At 43.1% G+C, this 15347-nt stretch overlaps 1 protein-coding gene across 5 annotated transcripts in view; it reads right to left on the minus strand.

The window, feature by feature from the left end:
* The window catches only part of OSBPL5 (oxysterol binding protein like 5), a 192665-nt gene that overhangs the window by 67288 nt on the left and 110030 nt on the right, over positions 1 to 15347 (minus strand). The window lies entirely within an intron of this gene.

Genomic DNA, 15347 nt, shown 5'->3' on the forward strand with positions numbered 1-15347 from the left:
ACTTTGCTCTTTACCACCGCTTGGCTAATGCATTAGACCATCCTGGCTGGAATTAAATGGTTTTTTTATACCCATCCAACAAGCAGTTCTTTCTTATCCTTTACAAACAGATATTATGACTGTGTCCTTCCCGAGTAACAAGCTTTATTCTCTCCCCATGTGCAGTCAGAGGCAGGGCTCTGGATAGCAGTAAGAAGTGTTAACCCAGCCTTTGGGTGGGCATACCTCACCCAGAAGGTCTGCTGCTTCTCTTGGGGACTGAGGAGAAGAAAACCCATTAAGGATTGTACATATTTCCTGAAAAGCATCTCCAAGTTTTCCCATCTTTTTAGGCTACTAGGAAGACAAAGAAGAAAAGGTTGCCCAGAGTGCAGTTTGGAAGGGCAGGACCAACATGCTCCTAAGGTGACCCTCATGGCACAGGTGGGAAACGGCTGATAACAGGTTAGAAGACCCTGACCTACCCTTCCTGCTCCCAGGACAATCCCTGTGCTTGTGCTGCCCAAATATCCCAGTTTCATGGGCTTCAACAGCCTCTTGGAATTCAGCCTTCACAGCCAAGACAACGAGGGGATGTCATGAATGTGTCCCAGTGTGAGGAACTCTCCTGTGTTTTATCTGGGCTCTGTACCTCCACCTGCCCTGCCAATCCCTGTAGATGACAGGCCCAATGTTTCAGGTTTTGCAATTTTTAAAAAATTATTTTTCCAGCAGGCTGCATCAGCTTTGTAAACTAGCTCCTCTGTAGAAGGCAAGAGAGAATCTGCTCCTTCTTTCCTGCAGGGGAAAGCCTCAGTGCCTAAGAGCTTAATTTGGTCTAAACCAGGCTGGACTGCAGCAATGCACATGGGTTACCAAAACCACTTTGAGCAGCAGGTCTTACTCAACCCATCTCAACATGGAATGTGTGAGACTTTGGGTCTGTAACACCCAACAACAGGCTAATGGGTAGCAGGTGGGGCAAGCCCAAAAAGGGGACTCCCCCAGGATCCACAGCTGCCATTTGAAAGGGGTGCGTCCCCTTCTGGGCCTGCAGCATCCACGAAGGATGAAACAAGGTCTGTGTAGTGATTACCGAGAACTCCAAAAGCCCTGTGTGTCAGCACGGCCCCCACCGTGAAGTGGTGTAAGACAGCACACACACAGCAGCCGAACTTCTCTGCATCCCCTTCACACAACTCTTGGTGAAAGGCTTTGTATTTGAGCCCGAGGACACGCACATTGCATGTGGCCGCCACGGGCCCAGCCTTCGCCTGGCACCTCACGCAGGACCGTGTTCCAGGCCAACGACGTGATGGCAGCCAGGGGAAATGAGGTGGCGGCAGCTTCCCGCTTGCTGCTGCCCTGCCTCCTGTCAACTCATTCAACAAATTCCACTGCCCAGGAAACCACTGTGCAAACATATCCAGGCTCAAAATGTCCCCAGGTTCCCACTGCGGCCAACGGCATCTCCGAGGCAGCAGGTAACATAGCTAACTTAGCAATGTAAATAAACCTCTGCTTGCTGAGAAACTCTGGATTGCATACTGCTGCGTGGGGAGAAGGTGCAAAACTTAACTGCTTTAAAAAAAAGAGAGGAGAGAGAGGAGGAAAACACAGCCAGCTAAGTATCTGAAAGCAAAGTATTTAAAAATATTCCAGGTCTAAATAGCTGGGTTTGGAATGCTAACAGGGAGCTATTTTTTTCCTTGTTCTCAGAAAGGCAGCCTCAGTTCTCTACCTCTAGAACTGCTCGTAAGTGGCTCAGAACAAAAGCAGATGAGTGGGATATTTTCTCAAAAAAGCAGGGACCTGGCGAGGCTGTGCCAATCATGCAGGAAGGCATCCAGAAACCCCAGGCCCACCCAGTGGAAGCAGGCTGGAGAACAGGTTACAAACATAAAACATCCATACATCCATCAGCTCTTACGCCCTGACAGGGCAACAGACAGGCTGTGTCCATCATCATTTTGTCTCAGCAATACCACGAGCTGTGTCAGTGAAGAACTGCCAGCCAGCTCACACTGGTGTCAGCAGCAAAACCCCAAAACGCAATTTCTTTCAACTGTTGCTCAATTTACTATACAGAGAGACCAATACACTGATGTTTTGCTGACTTACTATTTCACATTATTTAACCACAGGATATTTGTCAGAATTACTGTGCTGATACTCTGTCAGCCCCACAGTTATGCCCTCTTCAACTGGGAACAGCCAGTAACAAAGGAAAAAGACTTTTCTCAGGTTTGGCTCTTCTCTTACCTATCTTCATACAAACTTGTGGCAGCAGCTCATCCCCTTTTGACCACGCAGATCAATTTGACTAAGTTCCTCTAAACTGGTGCTTTTTGGCAGAAGGCCCCCCAGTGACTGAAGCTCCCTGAGAAGCAGCAGCAGAGACATATCTGCCTGTCAGACACACACACACAACCATGCAACAAACCATGCCACCAGCATGGTGTTTTCTGGCTTGTTTCTCAAAGATATCTATGTAAGATACATTTGACTCCTCACCCAGACAGGCTCTTGTGTAGCACAAAACCCAGACTTTTTTTTCTTTTGTATTTTGGGATTTCTTAATATATCAGATGCCTTTTTCCTTGTCTGGAGAAAATGTAGTTCACATTATTAAGATTCTACAATAAACCTGAAATATTTGGTTTGGTTTCTAGAAGACATCACTGTGTGTTTCTGCATCTGTATCTACCCTGTTTCATCCTCCCTCCCAACCCCTTTTGTATCATTTGAAAAAGTCACAGAACCCCAGCGGACATTAGAAAATGTGAAAATATTTTTCTTGAAATAAATATTTTTCTTAAATTTGTTAAGTTTCTTAAAAGTTGTATCCTCTTAAAAGATCAATGGCTTAAAGAAAGGGGGGGAACTGTAAAGCTGTCCTCTGAACCCAGCTCTTACCAAATATCAGTGAATCCAACATAAGCCACAAATCCATAAGAAATTGAGGCCTCATTAGCTCCCTTACTCAGAGAACTACTTCTTATTTATCTGTCCATAAAGGTCTGACTGCGCAAGTTGGCTTCAAATAACGTAAAGCTCATGAGAGCTAGAGGGGAAGATCAGCAGTAGACGCCAGGGACAATTTTCGAAGGGATATAATAACAAAGTGGGAAGTATGTACGTTGCTTTTCACAAGAGAGCCCTTTAGACACCTAAATAATCCAGAAAACATGAAAATTCAATGCTGATGAAGTTTCTGGTAAGAAATAAGCAACAATAGAAGATAGGCTTCTAGACATGAGTGATTTAGAGCCTCAAATCTTTCATGGCTTTTTTGAAGACAATACTGTTGTTCTGAAACCCAAATCTACTTCTAAATCAGTATTTCAGAGAGTCCTTCAGGATATGGCAGAAGGTTCAGGGAAACCAGTTCTGTGGGAGCTCACAGAATAGAGACAATGGCCCAAAATTGGGCCAGAATTGCAGAAGGCCAAAAATTGCCATTCTGTCGCCAAACCACTTATGTAACACAAGGCAAGAAATGTCACCCGCTGCTATAGCATTCCTTCCAAATCCAGCAGATGAGATGAAGAACTGTCCTAGAAAGACAACATCTTAATTTGAAAAGGCCAGCCAGCTCAGAATCCATACACTCACTTAGGAAAATAACCTCGTAATGAAAAACCCTCTTTCTAGTTCCTGCATGAATTTACCTGGTTGTTAGTCTTGGTAGATTAAGCGCCCTGAAATTTAGAGCTCAGGTCATTTCTGTCCTTCTATTCTGTGCTCTTGATCATAAAAATGAAGGAAAGGTAATACAGAGAGTATTGATAGAGCCACTAAACACAGTACTTTTCAGGATTGCTCCTTTTGTGCTGACAGCTCTCTAAGCAATAATGGGCTATTAAATATGAGCTGTTCACCAGTGCTTAAAAAGGAATAAATAATTCATCAGGAAGAAATAAATTTCTTACTAACCCTGTCTTTGAGACCTCTTTATCTTTTAAAAATGTAAAACACAGCAGAAGAGAAGACTATGTCAACCCCCCATGAAGCACAGGACAAATGAAAGTAGTGAACTTAATGGGTTGCAACAGCACAATGGGACTTTCCCTCCCAGGTGGCTTCAGGAACGGCCAAGAAAGAGCAATAGGACAAGAATGAAAGTTACTTTATCAGCAAACCTCGTGGCTGCTATTAAAGCAAATGGAAACTGTCAGTGCTCTCCTCTTCTGGGACTGGACCCATTTTGGAGGAGGGCAATGACGAAAACACTTGAAGATCATCATTGTTGGTGCAGAGATGCTTTTCACACACACCTGTTCTGCATTCTGGGCCTTTTGTGCTTGCTGGGAAGATAGTGGAAGCTTTCAGCATCAGGCTTGAAGCTTCTGGGAAAGGAATTTTTCTGGCTCCTTCTTTAAATTTTTGAAGTTCCTGATATACAATTACCACACAGCTAAACACTACACAAATATTATGTTGTCCGTACCCTCTGCAAACTTGTGGGTAGGTTGGTTTGCTTACTCTCATTTCCAGCACTTTAAAATAGATTGGAAATATGTGCTTCTCTATAAATAGTTAATTAGGGGTTTTATATAGTCAAGAAGGCTGTGCTAGTTAGAGGGAGCTCTTAATTTATTCAAAGCTTGTTTCCAACAACCTTATCTTTTTCTGGTCACTAAGTATTTCCCAGAAATGAAATTAAATTGTATTTTGTATTCAAAGAAGTCATTCACTCCAAAACCTGCATCAATAGGGAAAATTAGATCTAAAGATACTGACATTTCCTGATACAATTAACCCCAAGAAGGTAAAAATTTCATTAATGAAATGAGAGGGCAAATTGTTAGCAGATACATTTCTAGTGATTACTGTTCTAAGTATTCATAAGGAAAAACAGCAGCATAGATCCTCAATAAGGGTGAATTATTAGTTCAGTGGCGTGCTGGTGATTTACAAGAGCTGAAGAACCACAATCAATTCAGGAAGTCTGCGAAGTCTGTTTTTGAAAGCTATTCCCAAAAAAGCCTATTAATAAGATAGATAATTGGGCAACCAACCCCTACTAACAGTTAAATAAAACCTGATTCAGTGAAAAGTGACTGTGCAGGCAATGTTTTTCCATACCTAATTCATGTTTGTTGATTAGAGAAATGGTGAAATACACATATTGCAGCCGACATTGAACATTTTGGGCTCTTGGGCTGTTAGTTGGAATCTAAAGCAATGGAGCTTCAGAGCAGGTGTCAGCTATTCTCTATTCCCTTCATTTTTTAGGGTCAGCTATTTCTCTGTGGTGCAGGCAAAGGGGATCTTTCCTCACCAGTGGTACTGCAGGACTGATCTGATTTTATGCGCTACCATATCATCTGCTGCATGCCACACTACTCAGCTTGACAATCAGCCCAGGCTGGAAAACCAGGTAACATGGGTTGCTGAATACACCCATCTGCAACAAAGGGATGGGCTTTGATAAGACACATGCAACAGATTTCTCTCAGCTGCTTCGGCAAGCTCAGGAGCATGGCTAGTTTGTCCCTACAATCTAATTCAAAGCTCACATATCCTGCAGAGTCCTAAGAGCTGCCTCCCTTGTGCTGTTTTTGAGGAAGCTGCCTGCCACAGCCATCTCAGAAATCTGCCCTTGCTTTCTCTGAGAACAGAACAACCTCCCTCTCTCACCTCCTGCCTCTCTTCCTGCCTTTTCCGGCACTGGGCAGTGAAATTCACATAGTAATCAGGAGACAAAACTATTTCCTCCCTTAATTCTCTGTAAGACCTCTTGATTAATGTTTTCTTTGTATACACCAGAACATTTCCAGCTTCAGGCACACCAGCAGCACTCAGATGCATAATCTTCTTAAAACTAATCTCTCTCTACGGTGAACACTATATACAAAGACTACAAACAGAACAACTGCAGGCAAAACCGGGCCCTGAATGACTACACTGAGAAAAAAACATTCCGGGTCGTTCCTCTTGGGGACCCCTATCTAACACAGTGTAGGAGTCTCCTGGGTGTGTGGGCGGATGGGACAGGTGGTGACGAGAGATCTCTGGAGTCAAGGCCGGTCTTAGAGCATGTGGTTTGTTGCATAGGTCGTGAGTGAAGGGGCCCTGCTGAGAGCTGCCAGCCGCAGCTCAGAGCAGGCTCGCGAGAGAGAGAAAGAGAGCTAGGAGAGAACTAAGGGGGCAAAGTCAGAAAGTGAAGAGGAGCTAAGTGTAGTGAAGAGAATAGCGTAGTAGGTAGCAGAGAGGAAGAGAAGAGCACGAAGTTCTCATTACAATACATTAAATCCTTTTCCATACTGAATATTCTAATTTACACTAACCAATCTAGTACAAGATACAAATCCTATAGCATTTACATCCAGCCTATAAGAATCATTACATTACCCCATGTGTTACACTTTAAACTCTAAGAGTTGCTCTTCGAACCCCTCTTGCCCAGCTAGCAGGGTCTGCTCTGACCTTTGGGCTTTCAGTAAAGAGAAGGGCATTGTTAAATCAAGGGAGGATTACCTTCAGCTGGCCATACCAATGTTTTCCAGACATTCAGTAACTAGGACATCTCAGACATCGAAACTTATAGGTTTCATATTCTCAAAATCTAAGCAGTCATGTTTATAAGGCTTTCTAGTTTCATCTTCCCCAACACACAGGACTTAGAAATTTCAAGGCAGGGTCACACAGGGCAGAACATTTTTATTTGTCATGTAGGAAAATTTAATTTTCAGAATCATCTCTGGTTTGGATAAATGTCTTTGAGCAAACACCATCCCATCACTAAAGACCTGTTGTGTTTGGGAAAGGGATCACTGCAACCTTATGGCTTAGAAAAGGGCACTGCAATAAGCACTACATACACAATTCTTGTGTGGTTTGTTTTTTTTCTTAAGACAATTGTAACTGACTCAGTAAACATCACAGTGGCAATTTCTTCCAGCTAAGAATATCGAGTGGGTTGCTGAAATGAATGCTTAATGATTTTTACATCCACCTCCTCTGCCCTTTAAACTGTAAATTGATTGTTACCCAAAGGCTATTAATTTAACAAAACATATTAAATCTCCCACTAGCACTGAGGAACTTCTCCTGACTTAGCATTTCACTGGTCTTTCCCCTTGTTAACTGCATAGATCATACCTCACTTGCTGTAATTACAACTAGTACATCAATATTATTTCCTTGGTAATGGCAGGTGCATACAGAATTGAATGTCTAACCCACACTACCAGAAGGATGAGAAAGTCTCCAGCATTCAGTGAAAAACAGGAGTGAGAACCTTTCCTGCAGATCCTTTTATCTCAGTCTCTCAATTTATTTTCAGTAAATCATACTTTGCATAATCTCCTTTAGTCCCCCAGTTCCTGAAGGCATCTCAATTCAATATAGCTCATGCAAAGATATTTTATTGAAGCACCAAGCTATGCAGGAAGGTGAGGTGCTTGCTTGGAATACTCTTCAGCCCTTTAATCCCATGTTCTAATATTTTCAACTGAAGAGATAAATCATACCTGTTAAGTATATACCAAACACCTTATCCATCTTACTGAATTTTTATTTAAAGATTGCCTTTTTTTGTTACTGATATCTCTCATCAGCATTCTTTTAAGCAGGAAAAGAAAGTCAAAACTCGGATTAGCAAAGACTCCCCACCAAAATATAATGTGCAACCAAGCATGTGTGCAGTGTATAGGAAGAAATGTGCCATCACAGATCACAACTCATATCCTGATGCAGTTTTCATAACAGACTAGCCAAGAAATTCCAGTAAGGATCTACTTTGAGACAAACTCGAGAAACCAGATCTCTGCCTCTAAATTTCTGTTCATCTGGAAATATGTCCATACATCTTTAATTGAAAGTTTCACACAGATGACACAAGCATTCCTAGCTGCCTCTCAGCAGCAAACTCAGGAGGCTCTTAGAAATACAGTTAACACAAAATCAAGGTATAAGCACCACTTGGGCACATACACACAGCTTACCCTTGAGCTAGGTGGCTAGAGTAGGGCTAACAGCGTGGGCTACAAGGAAGGCATGCAAGGCAGACCAGAAATGATATCTGAGAAATCAAACAAGCAACACATGGCCAGTTCATTATGAAATCCATGCTGGTGCCTGCTATTTATTCAAGCTTGTTCAGGTAAGCAGATATAAGCCCCCACCACACCTCACTTGCAGTACAGATGACCCTTGAATCCCTGCTGCCTGCGCTGGAAGTGTGGGCACAGCTCCTGGGCAGCACACAGAGGTTTGGCAGTGCGTGTCCAAGCCAAAAGGCAAGATTCTCTTTGACTTCCATGGACACAAGGCTCAGGCACAGAGATCTGGTATAAGGTCAGGCACTAAAAAACAGTGTTGAATGCTTTGTACTAGTTAAGGAAATAAGCATTCACTTATTAATTTCAATATACATAATATTAGGCCCAAAGATGATAATACTGGACATATAACTAAAAACTCCCCACCTCAAAAGCAGATTTGAAGTGCTTTGCTTCCTTTTTGTTGTGGTTATTGATATCAACAACTCATCTGCCAGTGACAGTTTTCATTTGAGGCCTGCTGTGAACAAATCTCCAAGCCCAGGAATTTCAGGGAGCAAGTCTCTGAGTCCTATGAACAGTATTAATGAATTACATAATGGCAAACCACATCCACCTTTGACTTTCCAGCTTTCCAGTAACTATCCATAACTCACACAGTACATGTTGTTTGAGGAATGGCTATCCCACATCCCATCTATGCCCAGAAGTTTTTATGTGTGTTGTTAGCAATACTCTCCAACAACCTCCCACAGAGTCCTTTTAAACTGTGACCGAATATCTAAGGTAACAGCTTTCTAATAACCCATTTTTTCTACAGCTACCTCAGGGGTGAAAAACCTCAGGCTGTGGTAAGGGCCACCCTGATAGATTCACCACAAGAGGCTTTGGGAAGAGGGAGCCCCGTCCCACATGGGACCTACCATCCCCACCCCTGCAGGGGCAGACAGGATCTGGGATAAACTCAGGGCAGTGAGATATGGTATCAGGTACACAGAAACACAAATAAGACAGAAGTAACTTAGTTGCTTTAGCTAAAGCTATTGGAAATTTAAAGCCATGACAAGAACACTTTGCTTTGGACAGGGGCACAGTTACATCATTTGCAAGCAGGCCACATCTTCAAGGTCAGTTCTTGCCTTAATATTTTTCTTTGAAAAGAACATATTAAAGAGCATCATTACAGCCCCATCCTGATATCTAAATCACATTATGACAGCATATTCCCCTTTAATGGAAGGATCCTACTATTAATGAAATTTTGAAAATCCCAGATGACTGCAAGCCTCACTGATGGCTTTCTATGATATCCACCTCTGTCTTTACAATTAAGCCTAGAAAAGGTTGTGCCTTGGGGGCTGCATTCCCACCATACAATTACTAAGAAATATCAAGCTAATTTGAAGACCTGCTTTCATGCTTGAGAGGGTTCTTCTGACATTACTCCCTTGTTTATGAAATATTGCCCGTCGTAACAAAGTAAACCAGACTCAATTTCTATCTCAAGTCTGTTGAGCCATTCCCGTTGGGCTCCAACGGGAACTTTGATACAGCAATAAGGCAAAGGTAATGGCAGGAAAGGATGTTTACAGATCATCTTACAAGACAGAAAACAAGTGCAGTTCAATACCACAAAGATTCAGTTCCAGATTATGCCATGAGCACCTGCTGTCCCAAAAATTTTTAGATTAGGAGTGTGTTTCTATCTTGACATGTTGTATCAGCAAAAGCTGTATTTCCACCCCATGGCTCTGACCCCAAGCCTACTAAATTATGGCTGACCTGGCTCACCTACTTCTGAAGAACAGGTAAACGATGAGGAAATTACCACGTTCTGTGGGGCTCCAATCACGCTGAATTTTCGACTCCTGTATTTTCTTGTTTCTCCTATCAGATTCAGACAGGATCTGTACATTTCAGGGGCCTTCATAAGGAGGGCTGAATAAACATGACCAAATGAATTTTAAGGAAGTGCATATATTTTTGAAGAGATCCTTATATGCCCCTGTTCAGCTTTTCAGACTTTTGGGCACTGTATTATACCAAGATCTGTTGTACAGTGGCTTAAATTTAGAATCCACCTATACTTCCTCTGATACAGCCATTCTCCCTGAAATTCTACAGGAAATTAATATACTGAGCATCTTTGCATAAACTTCACTATTTCTCAGAGATGAGAGCATCCAGCTTTTCCTTCAACAACAGTTAAAAGACAGTACTGCAGTTATTTTGGTCCCAGATTTTTAATTAAAAATCTCTGCAGGAGGAGGGGAACTAGAAAACTTACATAGAGCATGCAAGGTGGGATTTATGCGGTATTAAATGAGCCCAAAGGACTCAAACCGTGCAGAGGCTGACTGAGCATGTATGATGAAATCCACTCTCAGCCTCAGTCCTCAAGATGAAAACCTCTCTGTGCCTACCTCAGCCCCTCATTCTCTCCCAGTTTACCTCACACAGTGAAAACAAGTATACAGGACAAACTCTTTGCATTGTGGCTTTCCTTCAACTCAGCCAGAAGGAGTTTTAGGCACACAGGTGGATAAGCACACCCATGTCATGCATATTTAACAGTGTATTTGTCTTTGGCCATCTCCTTCTACCTTTAGTTCAACTAAAACTAGCCCAGTATTTTTGCCAGTGACTATTCTGCTACTTGTACAATTGTCCCACTACCAGGTGCAGCATGCTGGACATAACCAAGACTGAAACTGAGTTATCAGCTATAAGCTAAAGCCCTGGAGAATCAGGACTCCTGGGCTTGTGGGCAGCAAACCTAACAATACAGTTCTTGATAAAAGACAACAAATCTGAAAGCTGTGGAATTCAGGAATAGGACTCTTGTCATCACTTGAAAGCTAACCTATACTGACACCAGCTTTTCCAGGCAAAAAAATACAAAGAGAAACAACAGTATAGCCCAACTACAAACTCTCCTGGCTATAAGCACTGGCAACTGGAAATACAAAGGAGGTCAAAATCAGCCTTGCCTGGAAAGCTGGGAGCTCCCAGCTGGGGAGGGTAAGGGAAGCACTCACCATTGCAGCACAACACCAACACAGGGATGTCTATGCCAGTTCCAGCGCTGCCACAAGGATGGGAGGGGAGCTCAAAGGAGGATACAGAGAACAAGGGGCACCTGCAGACCCCGCTTCTATAGATTTATGGATCACACTGACCTTCAACAGCTCCACGCCAAAAGCAAAAATGTGGCTTTAAGCAAACATAAATCCCTGCCTCCCACACAAATGTGAGCTGAAGTCTGACCCAAAAGGAAGATCAGGTCCTCAGCATCCAGACTGGCCTTGTCTGAAAGGAAGCCGAACACAATGCAGCCAGTTCACAGCATTTTCTTTATCGCAGTCCTAAGAGAAGCTATACAATGCTTTCCAATAAAGAACACAGCAATTTATCACAGAGAGACAGGAGTTAGCAGGAAACACTTCCATTATCTCTGCTATGGAAAGGAAGTGACAAAGAGAAGGGCTAAAAGGTGACAAACAGTTTTTATGAGGCTGGACTTCAGGACGTCTCAGGGCTGAACAGCTCTTCTTTTCCATACCAGGAAAAAAGCGATAGGCTTCAGCCACGTGGCTCTCATACAACAGGAGGGAGCTGCCACTCTGTGACTTCTCAAGACAAACCAAAACGAATTAAAACATCTGTGCTCTGTCAGATGCTCAGGCTGTGTAAATCAGGGAAGTTTTGTGGCCTCCTTAGCAGGGTGATGCTGACTGACAGTGGGGAGTGAAGGGCTGAGCATCCAACTGGTAGAATGGAGGCAATCTCAGAGACCTGCAGTACTGTAAAGAGAGGACAGAGGAAAACAAGAGCCCATGATGCTTCCTGGCATCTATTTGGTCTGTATTAGGAAAGCAGGCTTCAAAGTGGTTGCTGCCTACAAGCTCCAAACACAGAAGAATTTATAAACAAAAGAGCCCAGATGGGAAAGATTTGAAAAGTTTGGGAGGGCAACAGGAGAAAGAATAAACAAATATCTCTTAAATGAAGTAAGGAAGCACTTAAAATGGCAGAAGGCTAGATGGTCTGTGCAGACTTCATGGTGCCTCTAAAAGGTACAAAATCTTTAACATCCCATGGCTGTGCACATGTAGCAAATTCTCCTACAGGACGCAAACACAGGCTGCTATTACAAACTGCCAGTAACAAATACTATAGCTCAGCAATTAGCAATCAGGAGGCACAGCAACCCAGAGAACTGTTAGGAGTTGTACAAACACATAACAAATAATTGCCTCTGCTTCAAAAAGCATATTGAGTTTCTATCATCTCAAGCAGCACTTGGACCCAAATGTATTTGCTAAACAGCAACAGACCACAGCAGCTAATGTCTGAGTGAAGCAGAGAAAACTAAAGAGCGTAACATTTTAATATCTTCCTCTCGATCAGGTCAGTTCATTCAGTGCCTTTCACAGCAAAACTAATCTTCAACTGTAGTCATCTCTTCATCTTTAGAGGACTGTATAAACACAGATATTAACAGCTTCACTCCTCAGACACCGGCGATGCGACTGCCAGAAGGACAACTGGGCCTTTTATAATGAACAGTTTCCTATCTGGTTAAAAGTTGGAGGAGGTGAGCAGACAAAAAAAAGTGAGCTTTTCAAAACTGCTCAGCAGCAGACTCCTGTGGGAGTGGGGCCAAGCTGAGCCTGCCTGTGTCTGTCGATCTCACATAAACTGTCCTGACTGCAAACCATGCTGCCAAGAGATGCAGGCAAGGACCTGTCTGACGTCTCTGCCTCTCCTTCCAGGACTGACAATGTAGCTGGACTCTTTAAGGTGAAAGATCAGCTGCTGACAGCTTGCAGCTCCCACCCGATGCAAAGAGAACAAACAAAACCCATGAGTCAGCTCAGGGAAAGAAGTAATGTAAACCAGCAAAAGGACTCCCACAGATCACTTTCCTCCTAGAAAGAGGCAGCAAAGACCATGGCAAGCTGGACACTTGGCTGGGTTACAACCCAGCTGCAGATTTGTCCAAGGTCAGCTGTTTGCCCTTCACGAGGATACAGCAGTTCTACCAATTGCTGCCTGCCTGTGTCACCCCGGCAGCCCCAGCAGCACCCAGCTGCCGCCCCAGACTGCGGGCAGAGAGCCAGCCTGCTCACGGGAGTCACCTCTGCCACCATCACTGTAGTCATGGGGAGTCAGTGAGCTCAGGAAAACACAACAAAGAAGATTTGCACCTTGCTCTGCAAAACAAGCCACTTGCAGTTTGGAAAGCTGCTCCCAAAGCAGTGCTCAGTCTGGAGGTAATGAAGTTGAGAAACGCAGCATGGAAATGGCACTCACAACAAGCAAAGGTGGGAATTATATGAGACAGAGGTGACACTAACTCATAGGAGGAAACTATTAGGTTTTGTGAAAATTTACTTTCCTCAATAACCCATCAAGGTAACTGTGCCAACAAGCAGCACAACAAAGCACATTCCTTCTAACAAAGTTTTGCAGTCCCCTAATGGCACCAGCTTCTCCCCCTTCCATAGCCTCCTTCACGTCACTATCACCTTGAAATAACTTAAAATACCTTAAAATAACCTCTTACCTTGCAGAAAAAAGGAGCCTATCCTGCTTACTTTCCCTGGTAGAAGAGAACCTAAAAGCTTTAGTTAGGTTCCATGTTTCCAGACATCTGTCATCAGTCATGTGCAATTAAGAAATTTCTTTCCCAAAAGACCACTTCTGCTGGTGGCACTGCCTTCCCAAAAAGCTCTGACTATAAAGGGATTTCTATACCAAATGTATTTCTCCTTTGCCTGCAAACACCAAGAGTCTTCCCTAGACATTGCTTGCTACAAGACACATACTGATCATCTAGATTAACCCCACCAATAAACCATCATGTTTAAGATTATAGTGTCTGATTGGAATTTTTCCAAGTTTCACTATGCATAGTTGGTCTCTAGACTGCCCTGCCCTGCTTGATGACTGAGGTAGATGACCCCAGATAAGTGTTTCACACCCACCAGGCACGCACATTTCCCTGGTGCAAGTGGATTTTCAGGACCCATTTTTGTGACGTTGCTAAAATACCTCTCTATTTCCCTGGCAGCTCAAAGGCACTTCCAAGCAAGCATTACCGGAATTTACATTTCTGCCACTACATTGCCAATTGGCTGCACATAAAAGCAATGGTCAGTAATCAGTTTGGAAGTGAATAATAACTTGGGTATTTTTTTATAAATAAACAACAGCCACGACTCACATGACTCACAGTCGTGACTTTTTAGCCAACACACTGGCCAGTTCTTAGTTTCTTAACTGTGAATACATATTGGCAGAAACACCAAGTCTTTCCACTGTACCTCCAGTCATAAAGACAAGATTATAAATACACAGCATATAAAACACTTGCTTGTCAAAGAGTTATTGAGGCAGTCTGCAGACCAAGACTTGTTCTATACATGATTTTGTACCAGTTCATCCTTATTAAATTACAAGTATTATTTGCTGCTATATTTCTGATGATACAACAAAAGCGTGGATATAATCAGAGCCAAAAGAAAGTACTTTATACTGGAAGAGCTGGTTCTTCTTTCCCACAGGGGAACAAGCCGTGCTGGTGTAAGCATGTTCATACTGGCACAGCTGAACTTGCACCAGGGGACGGTTGTATCAATATTATAGAACAGCAGTTAAAAAGTAGTGCAAGTTGTTTACATAGGCAGGACCTAATTTTTAGAGGATTTGCTCCTGATCTCAAAAACACTGCTAAAACTCCTAATTCTACAAGCAGTTTAGACACAGAGAAGGATTGGGCTGATCATGTGTTTAGCTGAATAAAATATACCACCAATCAATACAGGCTGCTGGATAGTAATAATAACGGAGACAAAAACATATGAAGGGGGCACACTTTCATCTGGGCTCTCACTAATGAAGCCAGTTACGTACCCTTTATGCAGGTGGGAAGATACCCAAGTTGTTTAGCAGCAGAGGGCAGTAAAATGGCCAACCTTGTTATATCAGTCCAAATTCCTTGAAATGTCAACTGATGAAGCAAATCATAGGATGCCACTGCCACAGCTGCTGCTATCTGAATTCAAGCCTCAAGGGATCTGAGTGCCGGTGTGGTTTTGAGCAGCCAGGCAGAAATGCAAAGAGGGTGTTCAGATACTTTCAAATCCATCAGATACAATGCCTGCCAGTCAGAGGTTCCCAAAGCATAAGGCTATAAATGTTCAGAGAACCCACTGCAATTGCCTAAGACTGTGTCCAGCCTCTGAGGTATGGGGATGGAAGCAATGGAGATTGAAAGGAGGGAAATAAGAGATGAGGGGAGAAGAGGAGATCAGGTTAAAAAAGGCATTTAAAAAGAGCCTGCAATGGAGATTG

The sequence above is a fragment of the Hirundo rustica genome, chromosome 6, assembly GCF_015227805.2.
Source record: "Hirundo rustica isolate bHirRus1 chromosome 6, bHirRus1.pri.v3, whole genome shotgun sequence".
Lineage (NCBI taxonomy): Eukaryota > Metazoa > Chordata > Aves > Passeriformes > Hirundinidae > Hirundo > Hirundo rustica.